The sequence below is a fragment of the Chelon labrosus genome (genome assembly GCF_963514085.1).
Source record: "Chelon labrosus genome assembly, chromosome: 21".
NCBI lineage: Eukaryota > Metazoa > Chordata > Actinopteri > Mugiliformes > Mugilidae > Chelon > Chelon labrosus.
In genome coordinates this window covers 7,896,810-7,912,186 of record NC_140354.1, presented here as the reverse complement: position 1 = coordinate 7,912,186, position 15,377 = coordinate 7,896,810, and positions in this window count along the sequence as shown.

Genomic DNA, 15,377 nt, shown 5'->3' with positions numbered 1-15,377 from the left:
AGAAAGCTCAGGTTGAATCAAGAGAACGCCGAACCTGCAGCTGATCGGGTTCTCACGGCCGCGAAACGAAAAGAGTCTCACGTATGCCAAGACGCATTAGCAGAGATTTAACTGTGTTGTTCCCAGCCTCCCTCAAGAGGGAGACAAAAAGTGCTGGTCGCCCACACGACCGAGCCAGGGCAGCAAACAGAAGAGAAGGACGGGAGTAAATCTCCGGACAGTTTCCGAGGCAGGGGCAACGTTTCAGGGGGACAAATATTGTGTCATGTCTCCGTAAATACCAGCAATAAAAACAGACGTATCCATTGGTCCTTGGAGAGCTTTCAGACAAACCGGGTCCGATTACTGAGACAGCAAGGGCAGTACTGTTTATCAAAGGAACGAACTTGTGGATCATGTAGGTGCAGCGAGCTGTTTGGAGGGGATATTAAAGTGATATTTCACTTTCCTCCAGTGGTTTCACTTTTTGGCACATTATCCAGTAGAATATTCCTGCATACCTGCAATTGAGTTCCTGTCGTCTTCTCGGACTCCTGTTTAGAATGAATTTTACAATAAAAGCCTCATATTTCAACATTAATTCCAGCATCCTTTCTCATTTTTACAGGTGCAGCTGTACTTTATTCAGGGATTATAAAAAAGAGGAATCGGCTTGTAAAGGTGATTTAGGGCCCAATGTGGTCCCTCCATGTGTGGCCTGCATGTGGTTGGCAGATCGAGAGCTGAGTCATGTATCATGTTAGAAAGAGTAAAATAAATCAAACACAATACAACTGACTGCTGGCTAAACTCCTCCCCCATAGCCTACAGCAATAATCAAACGTTATGCTAATGACACACGTAAGCATGTCACGAAAAGCTCATTTACCCATGAGGGACCATATGACATTTTCTAATCACAAATGTTGCATGTTCACAATATGGAACACAGCTCAAACTGTGAGCCGGCACCATCTTTGAGTCCAATCCCTTCTCCTTAATGCCCCATGGTTGAAGATTTGTGCAAGGTGATTTAATAGCAGATATACATAGTTTGTGTGGCCACAGGTCACCAAGGCTACCAATGTTTATGCCTTTCTCATCACAATGCGTGTGTTATTTGGATTATATTTGGATTTTATTATGGGACGATACAGAAAAAAACAAAATGGATCGACCTTCAACCAATCAGAGCCATTTTGTTGTTAACAAATTCAACTCCATGGCACCCTGATTGCGTGTATGACTACGTTGCTGTTATTCTTCTGTCCATCACCACATAAAGCCTGCCAAAATGATTTGACTGGCCCAGGGCATAATCAGTTCCCAACAGAGCAATTCCAGGCCAACTTTCCTCCCTGAAAATGTTGTGGGTGGGGGATGTTTGCACTGACTCCCAGGCTAGCCAAAGCCAGCATTACAAGAGATAATGTTATCTTGCATGCATAATGCTACTTTGAGTAGAGATTATCTCACCTGGATAAAGCTCAAAGCAATGCAGGTTGATGCCCCCCTGGTGTCCTGGATCGTTGACTACCTCACTTGAAGACCACAGTATGTGCGGCTGCAATACAGTGTGTCAGACAGGGTGGTCAGCAGCACTGGGGCTCCACAGGGGACAGTCCTCTCCCCCTTCCTCTTCACCATCTATACCACGGACTTCATCTACGAGGCAGAGTCCTGCCACCTTCAGAGGTTTTCTGATAACTCTGCAGGCGGCTGAAGATTTCAAGTCCGTATTCCTAGGCCTTCTCTGTGGCCTACAGTAGCGTCAGCGTTTTCTCACTATATGAGAAACCCATCTACGATGCAACGTCCTGTTTTATTTTGAAGTTTTGAATGAGGTTGGAGGTCATTGAAGGCCTTAAAGAATGCGAAAACACACAAGGCTGAAAACTACTTCAAAATCTGATAATGAGAAGCAACGAGGAGCACATGAATGCAGCATAAAACTCATTATTTTTAATACTACCAACAATTATTCCTATAATCGTCAGTTGTGTAAGAAAGAAGACATGCTTTCTAAAACGTTTCACCTTGGACAGAGGTAACTCCTTGACCATGTAAACACTGCAGAAGTGACTGTCGGGTTCATTCTTGGCACTCGTCGACACACGTGGGGCACGATCAAGCAGCCTTATTGACAATTCATTTGGGTGAGAACAAATTGGGGGCCGAGGTTGGCATTAATGGACCAAAGTCATGGAGAGATGATGGCACGACAGGGTGGGTGAGATGAGAAACAAGGCACCTGGAGACTAATTAGATATGACATCCAAAGCCTGCTATCAATTTGTACCTTACACACTAGAGCTCTGGCAGGACTGACCTAGACCAAGGGCGAGGCAGCGAGGGAAGAAAAAAAGAAGAAAGAGATGCTTATTCAAGTGTAGAAGAGGAGAAAATTTAATTACAGTGCTGTGATATATGGGGACTCCTCCACTCTGCATTTTATGGAAAGTTAACTCTCCAAAACTGGAGAAATACAGCTGAAAGAAGTAGTCAAATAATTGATTTATCAAGAAAAAAAAGTTGAGTTTCAGCTACTGCCAAGTTTGAACTGTTTGCTGCAAACATAGCCTACAGTGTACGAACATTCTGACGATAGATGCACTCAAAACCCTTAGAATCAAAAAGGTTGCGATAACTTGAAATGTTCTTGAACGCATCCCTGCAGGCTGACGCACAGCCTCAGACAGCTCACCTGCCAACGTGACTTGAGCTGCCACACAGAGGTCACAGAGGTTGATTTTGTGGACATGACATGATGACATGAGGCTGGTAAAGATAATTTGACGGCGTGCATTTGTTCCTGAGCTCGCTGCCTTTGAGCATCACCGACGTCAGTCAGTGAGTGAAGACCTCACCACTACACCTGGTTTGCATCTATTTTTTTTTTTTTAATGTATTATACTCAGATTATTTTTATTATTGTTAGTTTACTATCAGTCCTTTATCTCTATCTTATTAATGAGCATGGAGTGTAAACACAAGGCTTAGTTTTCATTTCTACTGTCTGTGCTGATTCAAAGGCTGACTGTGACGTGGCCTCGCGCCACTCTTGTCTTGGCCTTTAAGCACACTGCAAGGACTACAGCAAACTGCCAGATGGTACAAAAGTTCTTCATCTACTTGAGAAGAAATAACTGTTCATACTAACAGCTGAATGTAGTCTGTATTCAACAAGGAAATGGGGAAATCGGAAGAGCCACTATTAGCTTGGAGGCTAAAAAGCTAGGAAAGGCTACAAACCATCGTACAGATATGGCCTCTCTCGGGTCTTGGTGATCAGTCAGTCTGCAGTTCATTCATTTTAGATGATCACCATGCTGAACTGGTTGACAAAAACTATAGCTCACTGGGAGCCTGACACTGGCTAATGGCTAACCATCGGCTTGACATATCACAGCCTTAAAACTAAAGCAACGGGTCGTGCCTGAGTTTCTCCAACTCACCACTCATCCAAGTGGCTTCTCCAGTTCTAAATAACTGGTATGAAGTTTAGGTATTTCATTGGTGATCATCCATGGACAGCGCCCAGCAGAAACTTGCACGATTAAGGTCAGTAAACAACCAAATACTAACCTGAGCTAGCGGATGTTATTCAGATGGTTTCTCTATTGCGTGGATTATATAACGACCCGTTAACGACCAGAAACTCTTGAGACTCAAAGAGTGAATTGCTACTATTTCCAATAAAAAATAAATAATTCAGGCTGCGTATGAACAAACCTGATGAACAATTATTAACCTTCTCGATGTTTTGGCTAATCCTTGGGAAATAAACTCAACAAAAATCCAGCATTAGGTGTTTATAATAAAATGTGAGAGTTCATTGGCCAAAAAAGGTGAGCGATCTCATAAATGTGGATCAATGATTTGCCATACAATACGTTTCGATTGTTATCATCTTCTTTCAAAATGCATGTAGCGCACTGCTGTGACCTTCCTTTTAGAATTCACCATAACATTTTCCTATCAGGCTTTAAGTGGTTTCCTTTCAAATGCATCATGTCCACATACCAGTCTCTCCGATTGGCCAACTAACAGCCTCTGATGTGCCGGGAGCTAGACTCAACAGAAAAAGTCTTGAGCAATTTGTGCAATCTCAAACTTTCCCAAGACTCCTGACACCAGCTTTATCTCCACCTATGATCCGGCGCTTGAATTCAACGCATTAGCAAGGGATCAGCGTCGGATCTCTGTGGCTTAAAAATCAGGCTTCAAATGTGCCCTTGTAACCCAAATTAAATCAGCGTGGGAGCAGGACGTGGGCAGCTCCCTCTCTGACGACATTCGAGATGCGCTCGTCTTCTCCGTGTGCCCCGTCGCTCATTAGCTCAATTTAAAACAGCCTGCAGAGGCCGCATCCAAGAACTGTCTTAAAATCAGTCCTGAAGTCAGCCTCAGCTGGGTTAAATGTAAGAATGCAGATTGTAAAATATTCACGTTGCATCTATTCCTCATGGGTCTTCATCTGTTTATTCTGACCTTGCTTTTGGTGCATTTTGTTTCTGCAGTTCTCATGTACAAATACAGATATAAATGCCACGAAGCATGCACATGAGACATACTGGATACCAGATGTTTAGAATAATAAATTATATAACTTTAAAACAGACTATTGCAGTGGCAGCCATGGCGACTGCTCAAAGACGGGATAATGACCTTGAGCAATGCCCCCCTCCCTCTTCCCATAATTCCCAGCGTCTTATAGTCTCACGCCATACAGTGTGGAGGAGCTGTGCAGTAGAATGAGGGACTAACCCTCGGAGAAATGTTGTAATTTGCAAATACAAACAGTATGAGCGCACATGAGCACCGCTGGCCACAAAACAGGTAGCAGCCGAGATGCGGAGGACAGATGGCTTCAGACGAAAGAGCAGAAGGGGGGTGAAGGGGCTGCACAATATGTCATCAATTCATGTGAACTGCAGCCCGAATCCCAAATGATGCTCCTGTTAAATTTCAAAGATGCAGCAACAGACTGAACATCGAGCCTTAATTGGGAGCGCACACATGCAAATCTGCTGCAGCTTCAAAGGCGAAATTCAGTCACTACAAACTCACCTTTTCTGAATCTATTACCGCAAGAACTGATCAAAACATTGTGGAAAAAGTTCAAGCGTACAACCCTAAAAGCTCAATAAGAGCAGATTGAACTTCGACTAAATGAAAGGGTAACTGCCAGAAACACAGAAGTAGTCTTGGCCACGTTGTGCTGCCCTTGCCGGAGCAGTGATTGAGATTGTGAATCGATCCGTGCCCTGTCAGCAGCGGCAGACGCGACCAGAGGCCACGGCTTTGCAGGCGAGGAGGAGATCGGTCACCGGGGGACCCTGCTGGAAAGTCAAAACTTGTATGACTGATACAGTACAGCACATCTTAATCTGCTCCGAGAGCAGCAAGACACTCGGATAAGCTGCATGATCTCAGGGATCTTCTCAGCTCAGTCAAGCATGCAGGCACGCTCATGCATAAATCCAGATCTTAATGCACAAAACACACACAAACAAAACGTCTGAGTGGGACAGCAGCAGGGAGACGTGAAAGATGCTCCATGGGAAACGGAGACTGTTAAAACATTCACAACAGAACGAATGGATCAAAGTATGAATAAAAAATTAGGCACGGGAATGTGCACAAAATGTTACCGAGGCATGAAAAGGCAGCAGTGGAAGTGTAAAGTTGTTCTAGCGCCCCCTGAGGGTCGTTATGGCCAACAGTAAAAGATCAGTGCAGCTTGTCTGGAGGTCCTGAGAAAAGTCCATGTGGTCGTCGTAATCTAAAGGGTCCATCCTCTTGAGATCATGAATGTTCTCGGCAAATGTCAGACTTTGATCTTCTGTCTTTTGTTCAGCTTTGGCCGATTTTCCAAAGATGTTTACGCAGCGCTTGATTTGAAATTTCCAAACAGAGTGTGCTGTTCTTACACATCTTGTCAGATTTGGAATGTCATACTCTGAGTGTACATGTGAAGACGAGTTAATAAAAACCCTGATAAAGTAAAAAGAATCACTTGAACGCACCAAAAAGTGTACAACAACCTCTGTTCAGATTAGTTTTGCAAAAGAAAAAGACTGTTACTAGATTTTGCTAGCCACTGTTAATCAAATATCCAATCCAATCCAATCCACTTTATTTGTATAGCACATTTTTAAAACAACGAGGTTACCAAAGTGCTGCACAACAGATACACAACAGTAAAATAAAGTAAAAGTTAATACAATAAATTAAAACATATGAAAGCAATAAGAAAACCATAAGATCTGAATAAAACACTGAAAAACACAAAATTACAGTAAAAAGACAGACAGAGGCCACACAATTCTCATGCTATATTAAAAGCCAGGGAATAAAAATGAGTTTTTAGGTGAGATTTAAAAGTATCCAGGGTGGGGGCCATTTTGACATGGGTGGGTAGCTCATTCCATAACTTAGGAGCTACCACTGAAAAAGCACGGTCCCCCCTGGCCTTTTGCCTACTTTTTGGCACAACAAGACGCAGTTTATCAGCAGATCTCAATGCTCTCGGTGGGGTATAGACATGTATAAGGTCGGCGATATACTGAGGTGCCAAACCATTTAGTGACTTAAAAACAAATAATAAAATTTTAAAATTTATTCTAAAATTAATATTAATATATTAATATGGACAGGGAGCCAGTGGAGGGAGGCAAGAATGGGGGTAATGTGGTCATGCTTACAAGTTCCTGTTAAGAGACGAGCAGCCGCGTTTTGGACTAACTGCAGGCGAGCGAGAGAGGCCTGGTTAATGCCAGTGTAAAGTGCATTACAGTAGTCCAAACGGGTCGAGATAAAAGCATGAATCAAGGACTCAAAATCATTAAAAGATACAACAGATTTAATTTTAGATAAAAGCCTCAGATGATAGAAGCTGGTTTTAACTATTGAGTTTATCTGTTTATCAAGTTTAAAATCACTGTCCATTTTTACACCAAGGTTAGTGACTATGGGTTTTACATATGGCTGCAGGGAGCCCAGGTCTATAGAGGAGACACCACAGGCGCGACTGGGACCAAACACCATAACCTCAGTTTTTTCTTCATTTAAGTTTAAAAAGTTACAAGCCATCCATGCCTTAACGTCTTTAAGGCATTCAAGTAAGGGTATCAGGGAGCTCTTATCATTTCTCTTAAGCGGCAGGTAGATTTGGGAGTTGTCCGCTCAGAGATGACATCATCCAGGTCAGAAGTTAGTAGCTCAGTCTACAAACCCTGGATGATGATAACAGGTAACTCCGGACTCAACGGGGAATAGCACTAGCGTATCATAACAAAATATTGGTGAAATGAATGAGTTTCGTGGCAGATAATGCGTTATTTAGAGGCTGCATTTCGGTGCCCCATTCACTCCCACTATATGGAGATACGCTGCGTTCCACTGGATCTAAATATCTTCTGACCGTCTCCAAATTACACCAAATTATATGGGTGAGTAAACGATCGTATTTTATGCCAGAAATAAGGTCCCTTTAACCTGCTCTGATGTTAGCAGAGATGCTTCTTACTTCAAACTTGGTGGTCCACCTCTGTGAGTCGCAGAGCGGTGGCCACAGTGCACGACACAAACAGCCGTTGGAGATGACACAGAGGTTTGCGCAGTGACCATGGCGGCCTCGCGTCCAACCTGTCCGCGGTCCCTCCGCGGCGGCCGTTTCAGCGCCATCAGTCTGCAGCCTTTAAGCCGCTGTCAGCTGCACCGCTCTGTATTCTGACGGAGAGCCCTAATTATGGAAGTGACTCCACGACCCCCAACGCCCCGCTGTCCGATCGCATCAATCCCAACTTTGTCAATGAATCCCCGGCGGACGGGGCTCTTCCTGGAAAGAAGGCAGGTTGCTCAAAATGCACAAAGAACTCTGACCTTAAAATTACAGCGGAAACTGTCCGGACATGATTCCCAACAGAAGATTAGTGAGTGGAAACACAAGTAAGCACTAAAAGCACGACATAATCACAAATCAATATCCTTAATTGTGATATTAAGAATTATTAGATTAGAATTACTGATGAAGAAAGCAGTTTATTGTTGTTGCTGTTAAGATGGAGCAAAATTAAACTAGTGTTTTTTTTATAGTGTTGGGCTGTTTTATTTCCAATGAGGCTTCACTTTCACTCTTATAAATGTGCCTCATGATTTCTTAACTATAGCTGAAGTAAATGCAGTGGAGCAAAAAGCATTTGTATGGATGGAGTCAGAATATAAACAGGAAATGTTTACAGAGTGCAATGATTAAGGAAGTGTGCTTTACTGACATGGTAAACAGGCATTAGAGGAGGAACTCAAGCTGGATCTTCACCAACAAAGACCACGCCTTAATTGATGAAAGGAAGTTTACAGGTATACGGGGCGTAAGGGAAATGGGGGTGAGAGGGATGGAATGCGTAGCTGGACGGATGATAATAGAGGAACCCAGGGAGGGTGAGGGTGGGGGCACATCTCAGGAAGCTTCAGCTCCTCACCCCCTTGGTTCCTGTAAAGAAAGATGGAAGAGGAAGAAAAGAAAAGAGAAGGATAGGGGGGCTGGAGGTTGAGAAGTCAGACAGAAAGGGAGAGGGCTGACACACACTTTTATAGGTAAGCACGGGCAATATTATTCACAGTAAATTACAAAAAACTCTTATGCACTACAGAACAGTATGTTAATGCAGACACGGCAATTCTTATTTACTGACTTTATAGCCTTTTCGTTAAACTGGTGACGGATTAAAAAAAGGATGAAAAGGACATTTAAATAAACTGAGAAAATGTCAGGTAAATTCATTCATTCATCTCCTGTAACCGCTTGTTCCTGTGAAGGGTCGCGGGATGTCAGTTAAAATAACAAATAATTTCTCCAATGATTTCAGAGCTTTTTCCGACCCTTTTTTTTTGCCAGTCAGCCCTCGCTCTGCCATCCGAGCTCAACGCGTGACGTGGCTCGTGCGTGTTGAAGGACACTTTGTGAATGATGATTAGCAGTCGCCTCTGCTCCCCTCAGGAGGGCGTTTAAATATTAAATTATTAACTCAGTCAACCTTCCCGTGGATAACCCCCAGGTGAGGTGCTGATTTCACCTCCTCGGTCCACGGACTGAGCATTTTAACAAGCTGCTCCACGGTGCACTTAATGACAGAAACAAAACTTGACTCGCTGGCATGCCGAACTTGACGTGTGCAGAAGGGTCGATGGTGTGATTTTATGGGCGATTAAGAGAAATGTGATCTCTTCTGTTAACAGTAATTATTAACAGCCCCTGAGTATTAACTGCATCCTGACTAATTCATGATTTGTAGGAATACAGGGAGAAATATGTTTTAGAAGTGTGCACATCTGTTGATATATTTTCATGGGTCCTAGGATTCATCTAATAATAGAAAGAATATATAAAAACACCTGAATCAGAACAGATTGGTTTAATCAGAAGGCATTTTCAATCAGACCAAAATCAGACTCCTAATAACCATGCAAACACTTGATCTGATCGTTTATCTCTGGTTGGAATGAATCCATTCTTTCTGCCCATGTTTGTCCCACGTCAGGTGATGTGATCAATGAGTCTCCATCTTTGAATGAATCAATGAATGAATTCAATGTTGTCAGTAATGATGAAGAGAAAAAACGTCATATTTTTACAGCAGGTTTTACAGCAGCGTTATATTTACAGCAGGTTTGATCAGATAATTTCATTAATCGTATCATAAACAGATAAGTTGGAATATGATTACAATCATTTCAATCAGGATCCATTTTATATATTTAAGACATGGTTTTCAGTGGAAAGACAGTTATTTAAAGCTGGAGCTTTAAACTAATCTCAAAGACTTTTCTGAATCACTAATTTCTTCTTAAGAACGTGATTTTGGTATTTGGTGCAGAAAGAAAAAAATGCTGTTTCTTCATTTTGTTGTTAATGAAAACTAATGTCATATTGTTTATTTAATTGTGAGCTTAAACACAGCTAATTAATTATCTTTTAGAGAGAGAGAGAGAGAGAGAGAGAGAGAGAGAGAGAGAGAGAAAGAAACGGAAAGAAAATCTTCAGATCCTTCAGAAAAATAATAACGGGGACTGAATATATACACTATATTACCAAAAGTATTCGCTCACCCATTCAAATGATCAGAATCAGGTGTTCTAATCACTTGGCCTGGCCCCAGGTGTATAAATTCAAGCACTCAGGCATGCAGACTGTGAAACAAGACATTTGTGAAAGAATGGGCCGCTCTCAGGAGCTCAGTGAATTCCAGCGTGGAACTGTCATAGGATGCCACTTGTGCAACAAATCCAGTCGTGAAATTTCCTCGCTCCTAAATATTCCACAGTCAACTGTCAGCTCTATTATAACAAAATGGAAGCGTTTGGGAAAAACAGCAACTCAGCCACGAAGTGGTAGGCCACGTAAAGTGACGGAGAGGGGTCAGCGGATGCTGAAGCGCATAGTGCAAAGAGGTCGCCGACTTTCTGCACAGTCAATTGCTACAGAGCTACAAACTTCATGTGACCTTCAGATTAGCCCAAGTACAGTACGCAGAGAGCTTCATGGAATGGGTTTCCATGGCCGAGCAGCTGCAGCCAAGCCACACATCACCAAGTGCAATGCAAGGCGTCGGATGCAATGGTGTAAAGCACGCCGCCACTGGCCTCTAGAGCAGTGGAGACGCGTTCTCTGGAGTGATGAATCACGCTTTTCCATCTGGCAATCTGATGGACGAGTCTGGGTTTGGAGGTTGCCAGGAGAACGGTACATTTCAGATTGCATTGTGCCAACTGTGAAATTTGGTGGAGGAGGAATTATGGTATGGGGTTGTTTTTCAGGAGCTGGGCTTGGCCCCTTAGTTCCAGTGAAAGGAACATTGAATGCTTCAGGATACCAAAACATTTTGGACAATTCCATGCTCCCAACCTTGTGGGAACAGTTTGGAGCGGGCCCCTTCCTCTTCCAACATGACTGTGCACCAGTGCACAAAGCAAGGTCCATAAAGACGTGGATGACAGAGTCTGGTGTGGATGAACTTGACTGGCCTGCACAGAGTCCTGACCTGAACCCGATAGAACACCTTTGGGATGAATTAGAGCGGAGACTGAGAGCCAGGCCTTCTCGACCAACATCAGTGTGTGACCTCACCAATGCGCTTTTGGAAGAATGGTCAAAAATTCCTATAAACACTCTCCTCAACCTTGTGGACAGTCTTCCCAGAAGAGTTGAAGCTGTAATAGCTGCAAAAGGTGGACCGACATCATATTGAATTCTATGAGTTAGGAATGGGATGGCACTTCAGTTCATAGAATGAGTAAAGGCAGGTGAGCGAATACTTTTGGTAATATAGTGTATCAGGCACAACTGGGGCTCCACAAACAATAGTATTAAAGTAAGCCTCTAGTGGACATTAGTGGAACTGCATTTTCTTTCTTCAGCCCCGCAGGTTGGTGCTGGAGTCAGACCATTAAAATGTCAATGTAAGAGTAAACTTTATCTGTCGAAGTGATTCAGCAGCAGGACGGAAAGCAATTAATCTATTTGGAAAAGTTCCACAAGGATTTAGGAATTAATCATCACTTTGCTTATCTGCAGCGCTTATCACCACGCACTGATATATCTGCAAAGCATCCGGTGCCCTCGTCAATACTGCTCGCTGCAGCTTTAAACTGCTCATTTGTTTCCATTCCTATTGTCTGTGAACTGCAGTCTTAATGTATTTCTATGTGTCTGTCTGAATGTCGATACGTAAATAAACTTATTCTTAAACATCTTCGTGTATATCAGGAGTGAGTGTGTGAATTCTCTCTGGAGATAAGCTTGCAAAAGAAAAAAACAGAACTGGAGCAAAAAGAACAGAAGAGCTTGTCTATTGGCTTGTGTCAAAGTTGAAGTGGAACATATTTTGTAGAAGCAGAGCTCTTTTAAATGTTAAAATAAAATAATAATAAACAAACAAACAAAAAAAAAAGAATAAGGGAGATCCTTGAGAAAACTGACACAAAGATGCTGCTGGCTGTTTGCATTCGCCTGGAGAGAGAAAATACCAGAAAATACCAGCGTCACGTCCGATGACGGCCGCTCCGTCTTTGAGTGTTTGCTCTCCGTGATCCTCTAACCTGCCGGCTGTCTGTCCCGTGATTACACACCAACAGACAGACAGCCGGAGTCAACTCTGCAAACAGTCGCCCGCGAGGAAGTGACGGCTGTTGAGACGCAGACAGAGAGAAGCCTCCACGGTCAGGCAGTATGTTTAAGTGGTCAAATAATACCTCTGTGTTCTTTGTCGATGAATTCCTTATATCACAGATTCATGAGGTGATTTCTAGAGTTTATGGTGACCACAAATCACTAAATCATCTGTTCGATCCAATGATTTTCAACTGAAGACGATAACCCTAATGTAAGAAACACCCGTCCGCCTCAGCTCCACCTCATTGACCAGTTTTTGAATTAACAGGGAGTTAGGTGGAGTCAGGCCCTGCCAAGATGGCGAAATCTGTAAGCCTGCGCGGGATAAACGTGCAGTACGAAGCTATGATCATTTAGCTTCTCCTTTTACAGCAAACCTGCGTGCAGCAGCGTCCCCCAGAAACCTGCCTACTGTACAGGACGGAGTCAAGAGTGAGCGGTCATGAATGACAGAGGCGCGGCCGTGCGTCGTGGACTGAGTCTGTTAACCAGACAGGTGTCAGAGGCTCCACTTCTAGTCAAAAAAAGGTTTCTCGGTGGAGCGGCGAGCTGACAGCAGGCAGACGCTTGTTGACCCAACAGCCGCAACTGAGAGGTTGCTCTCAGCTCGGGAGAAATAATCATCCCCACAAAGACACTAGCATTGCTCATGCAACGGCAAAGCACTCAGACGCAAAAATAAGTCTTGTTTGGGTGGATCGACGTCGTCGTCAGGAATAAAACTGAAAAGTGAAATGTAATGTATTGTGAGCCGGAGCAGAGAGTGCTGAGTGATGAACGACTGCCGAGCCGATTGGGTCATAGACGGACGCGTGCGCCTCTTGAATGTAAGCAGCAGTTAGTGTTCATCTGCATGCCGCGTGTAACAGTTATAAATCACGCACTGACACTCTGCTCAGACACGACGCCAGCGGAATAAACAACTGAAGGCTTCTGCTTTTCTGTCAATACGTCAGAGAGGGACAGGAGAGGAGAGCGTGCATAAAAACCCCAAAGCAGGGCAACTCATTCAGTATCCCATCTATAATCAGAACAGAAATGCCTCATGTAACCACCTCAATCAGAATAGACAGGCCCGATTAGCAGAAATATTCAGTCAGATTGAGACTTGGAGCTACCTTGCAGTTCATATGTGTCCATTTTCTGCGTCACTACTCCCACCCAATCATCTGTTCACTCGCCTTCTCCGAACCAGTCGGCCCCGCGTCCCGACTGTTCTTCAGATTCACTGCATTTCTATCGCTCTGTCTTTTAGGACGTCCGTCATGCAGCCCTCCGCCTCTGCATCCTCCACCTCACCCTCTCAAACGAAGCCTCCACCAGACTATCCTATCTCCTCCTCCATCACCACCATCGTCTGGAATCTTCAGGTTCCCTTTCAATATCTGCGACCTTCTGGGAACGCTGCACCATGATGACGCTTCTCACATGAGTCTAATCCATGTGTCCCGTGTCCATGGTGCCTTGATCAAATAATCAAAAAATTAGGTGCCTTACATGGCTCCCCACTACTCCAAGCGTGGATGGAGTGAATTTGACTCAGTGGACGGGTTAAATGGAGAGAATATACCGGTATATATGGTAAATAAAGCTCATTTGAAGCTGTGTGGCAAAATAAGAGGCTCTGTGAGCCGAATTGAACCCTCATGAGTTAGCAGCAGGACTTTTCTGGTGATTTAATTCCTCTCTTTCATACAATATGCAGCCACTCAGTGTCGCTCAGTTGTGACCCGGTGGGGAGCGTCTTCTAATTAGTGCCACTCAGTTTTGTTTCTAAAGCTGCCGCTCAGACACTCACGGCAGCGCCCTGTCCTGAAAGTTTGGTTCATGCATGCGCTCAGACAGACAGCTGTCTCTGCGCTGCATGACGATCAGGCTGCGGGCTTGGCGACCATTCCTAAAATAATGCCACCTTAATCTCTCCCCAAGATTTCTGCTAAGCCTCGTTTTTGCTAATGACCCTCTCAGCGGCGAGGAGTGTGTGTGGGGGGGGGGGGGGGGGGGGGGATCAGAGTTAATAAAAAAAAAAGAGGGGGGAACATCTGCGCGGAGTTAAAAGAAAGCCATCTGTTATTACAAGACAAGGCTTCACCTGGCTGGAAAATGAGCTGCAAAACCTCAGGCAGGCAGGTAAATATCAAATGTGAACAGACTCTGACAAAGGGAGCAAGCAGAAGAGGGAAACTGCTGCTTTTGATGCGTCTTCTGGTTCTTAGTGGCAGTCAGGAAACAAAAGCCGTGGCACTGCCGTAATGCATTTACGTCTTATCTTGTAGCGGCCGCCTGAAATGACTCTCATTAGCGAGGCAAGGTGAACACAACCTCTCAGCCATGTTGGGTGTACAGCAAGACTGCGGACAGAGGAAACGTGCAACCTGTTAATGCGACGCCTGAAACTGAACGCTGAGTGTTCAGTTGTGTGCGTGCGACTCTGTGTGTCCTGCCGGCTGCTGCTGACTCTTAATAAGGTCAGCTGATAGAGTCATAATCGCCTCCACCTGTGGGGACGAGCCGGAACCCACGGAAGCACCTGAAGCAGCCACAGTGAATAAATCTAGTAATAAAGCTGTGGACCTGAATGGACGCCGCTGCAGATGGGACAGTGTGTGTTGCGCTTTCCTCCCAAGGACAAAGCATGGAGCAGGTTTCTCTGATTGTCCAAAGAGCTCTGGAGGCTTTCAGCTAAAATTAAACCGTCCACCTTTTCAGGAGAACCTGAAGGTCCTTGGTCTTTTTTTTTTTTCTTTTTTTGAACTTGCTGCTCACTCATGCTAAACATGTCCTGAATATAAGCTTTATTTTAAGAGGTCTTCTCCGACTAAATCTTCCCTCAAACACACATCAAAATCAGCTCATCAACATTCGGTTCTGCACATAATCTAATTCGGTTGCTGCTTCAGTGAAGAGGAGAGCAGGTCTCAGGTTTTTGATTAGTTCTGATGGATGCTGATGTACTCAGCAATTAAATAATATCCTAAATTTTCACCGCAGGTGATCCAATATGTGAAAACAGGAAGCAGCCGGCGCCTGCTCCCTCTTGCAGCACGCCTACGTACAAAGCACGCAGCAATTAAACACCCTGAGAATTAATTAAGCTAAGTTTGCATTTCCAATTAAAAGCCTGCCGCCAAACACACAGACACTCCCCACATACAGGAAAAGAGCTAAATGAAACGATGCCGGAGCAGGTCCGCTGGGACCGAAATTCAGAGGAGGAGGTACG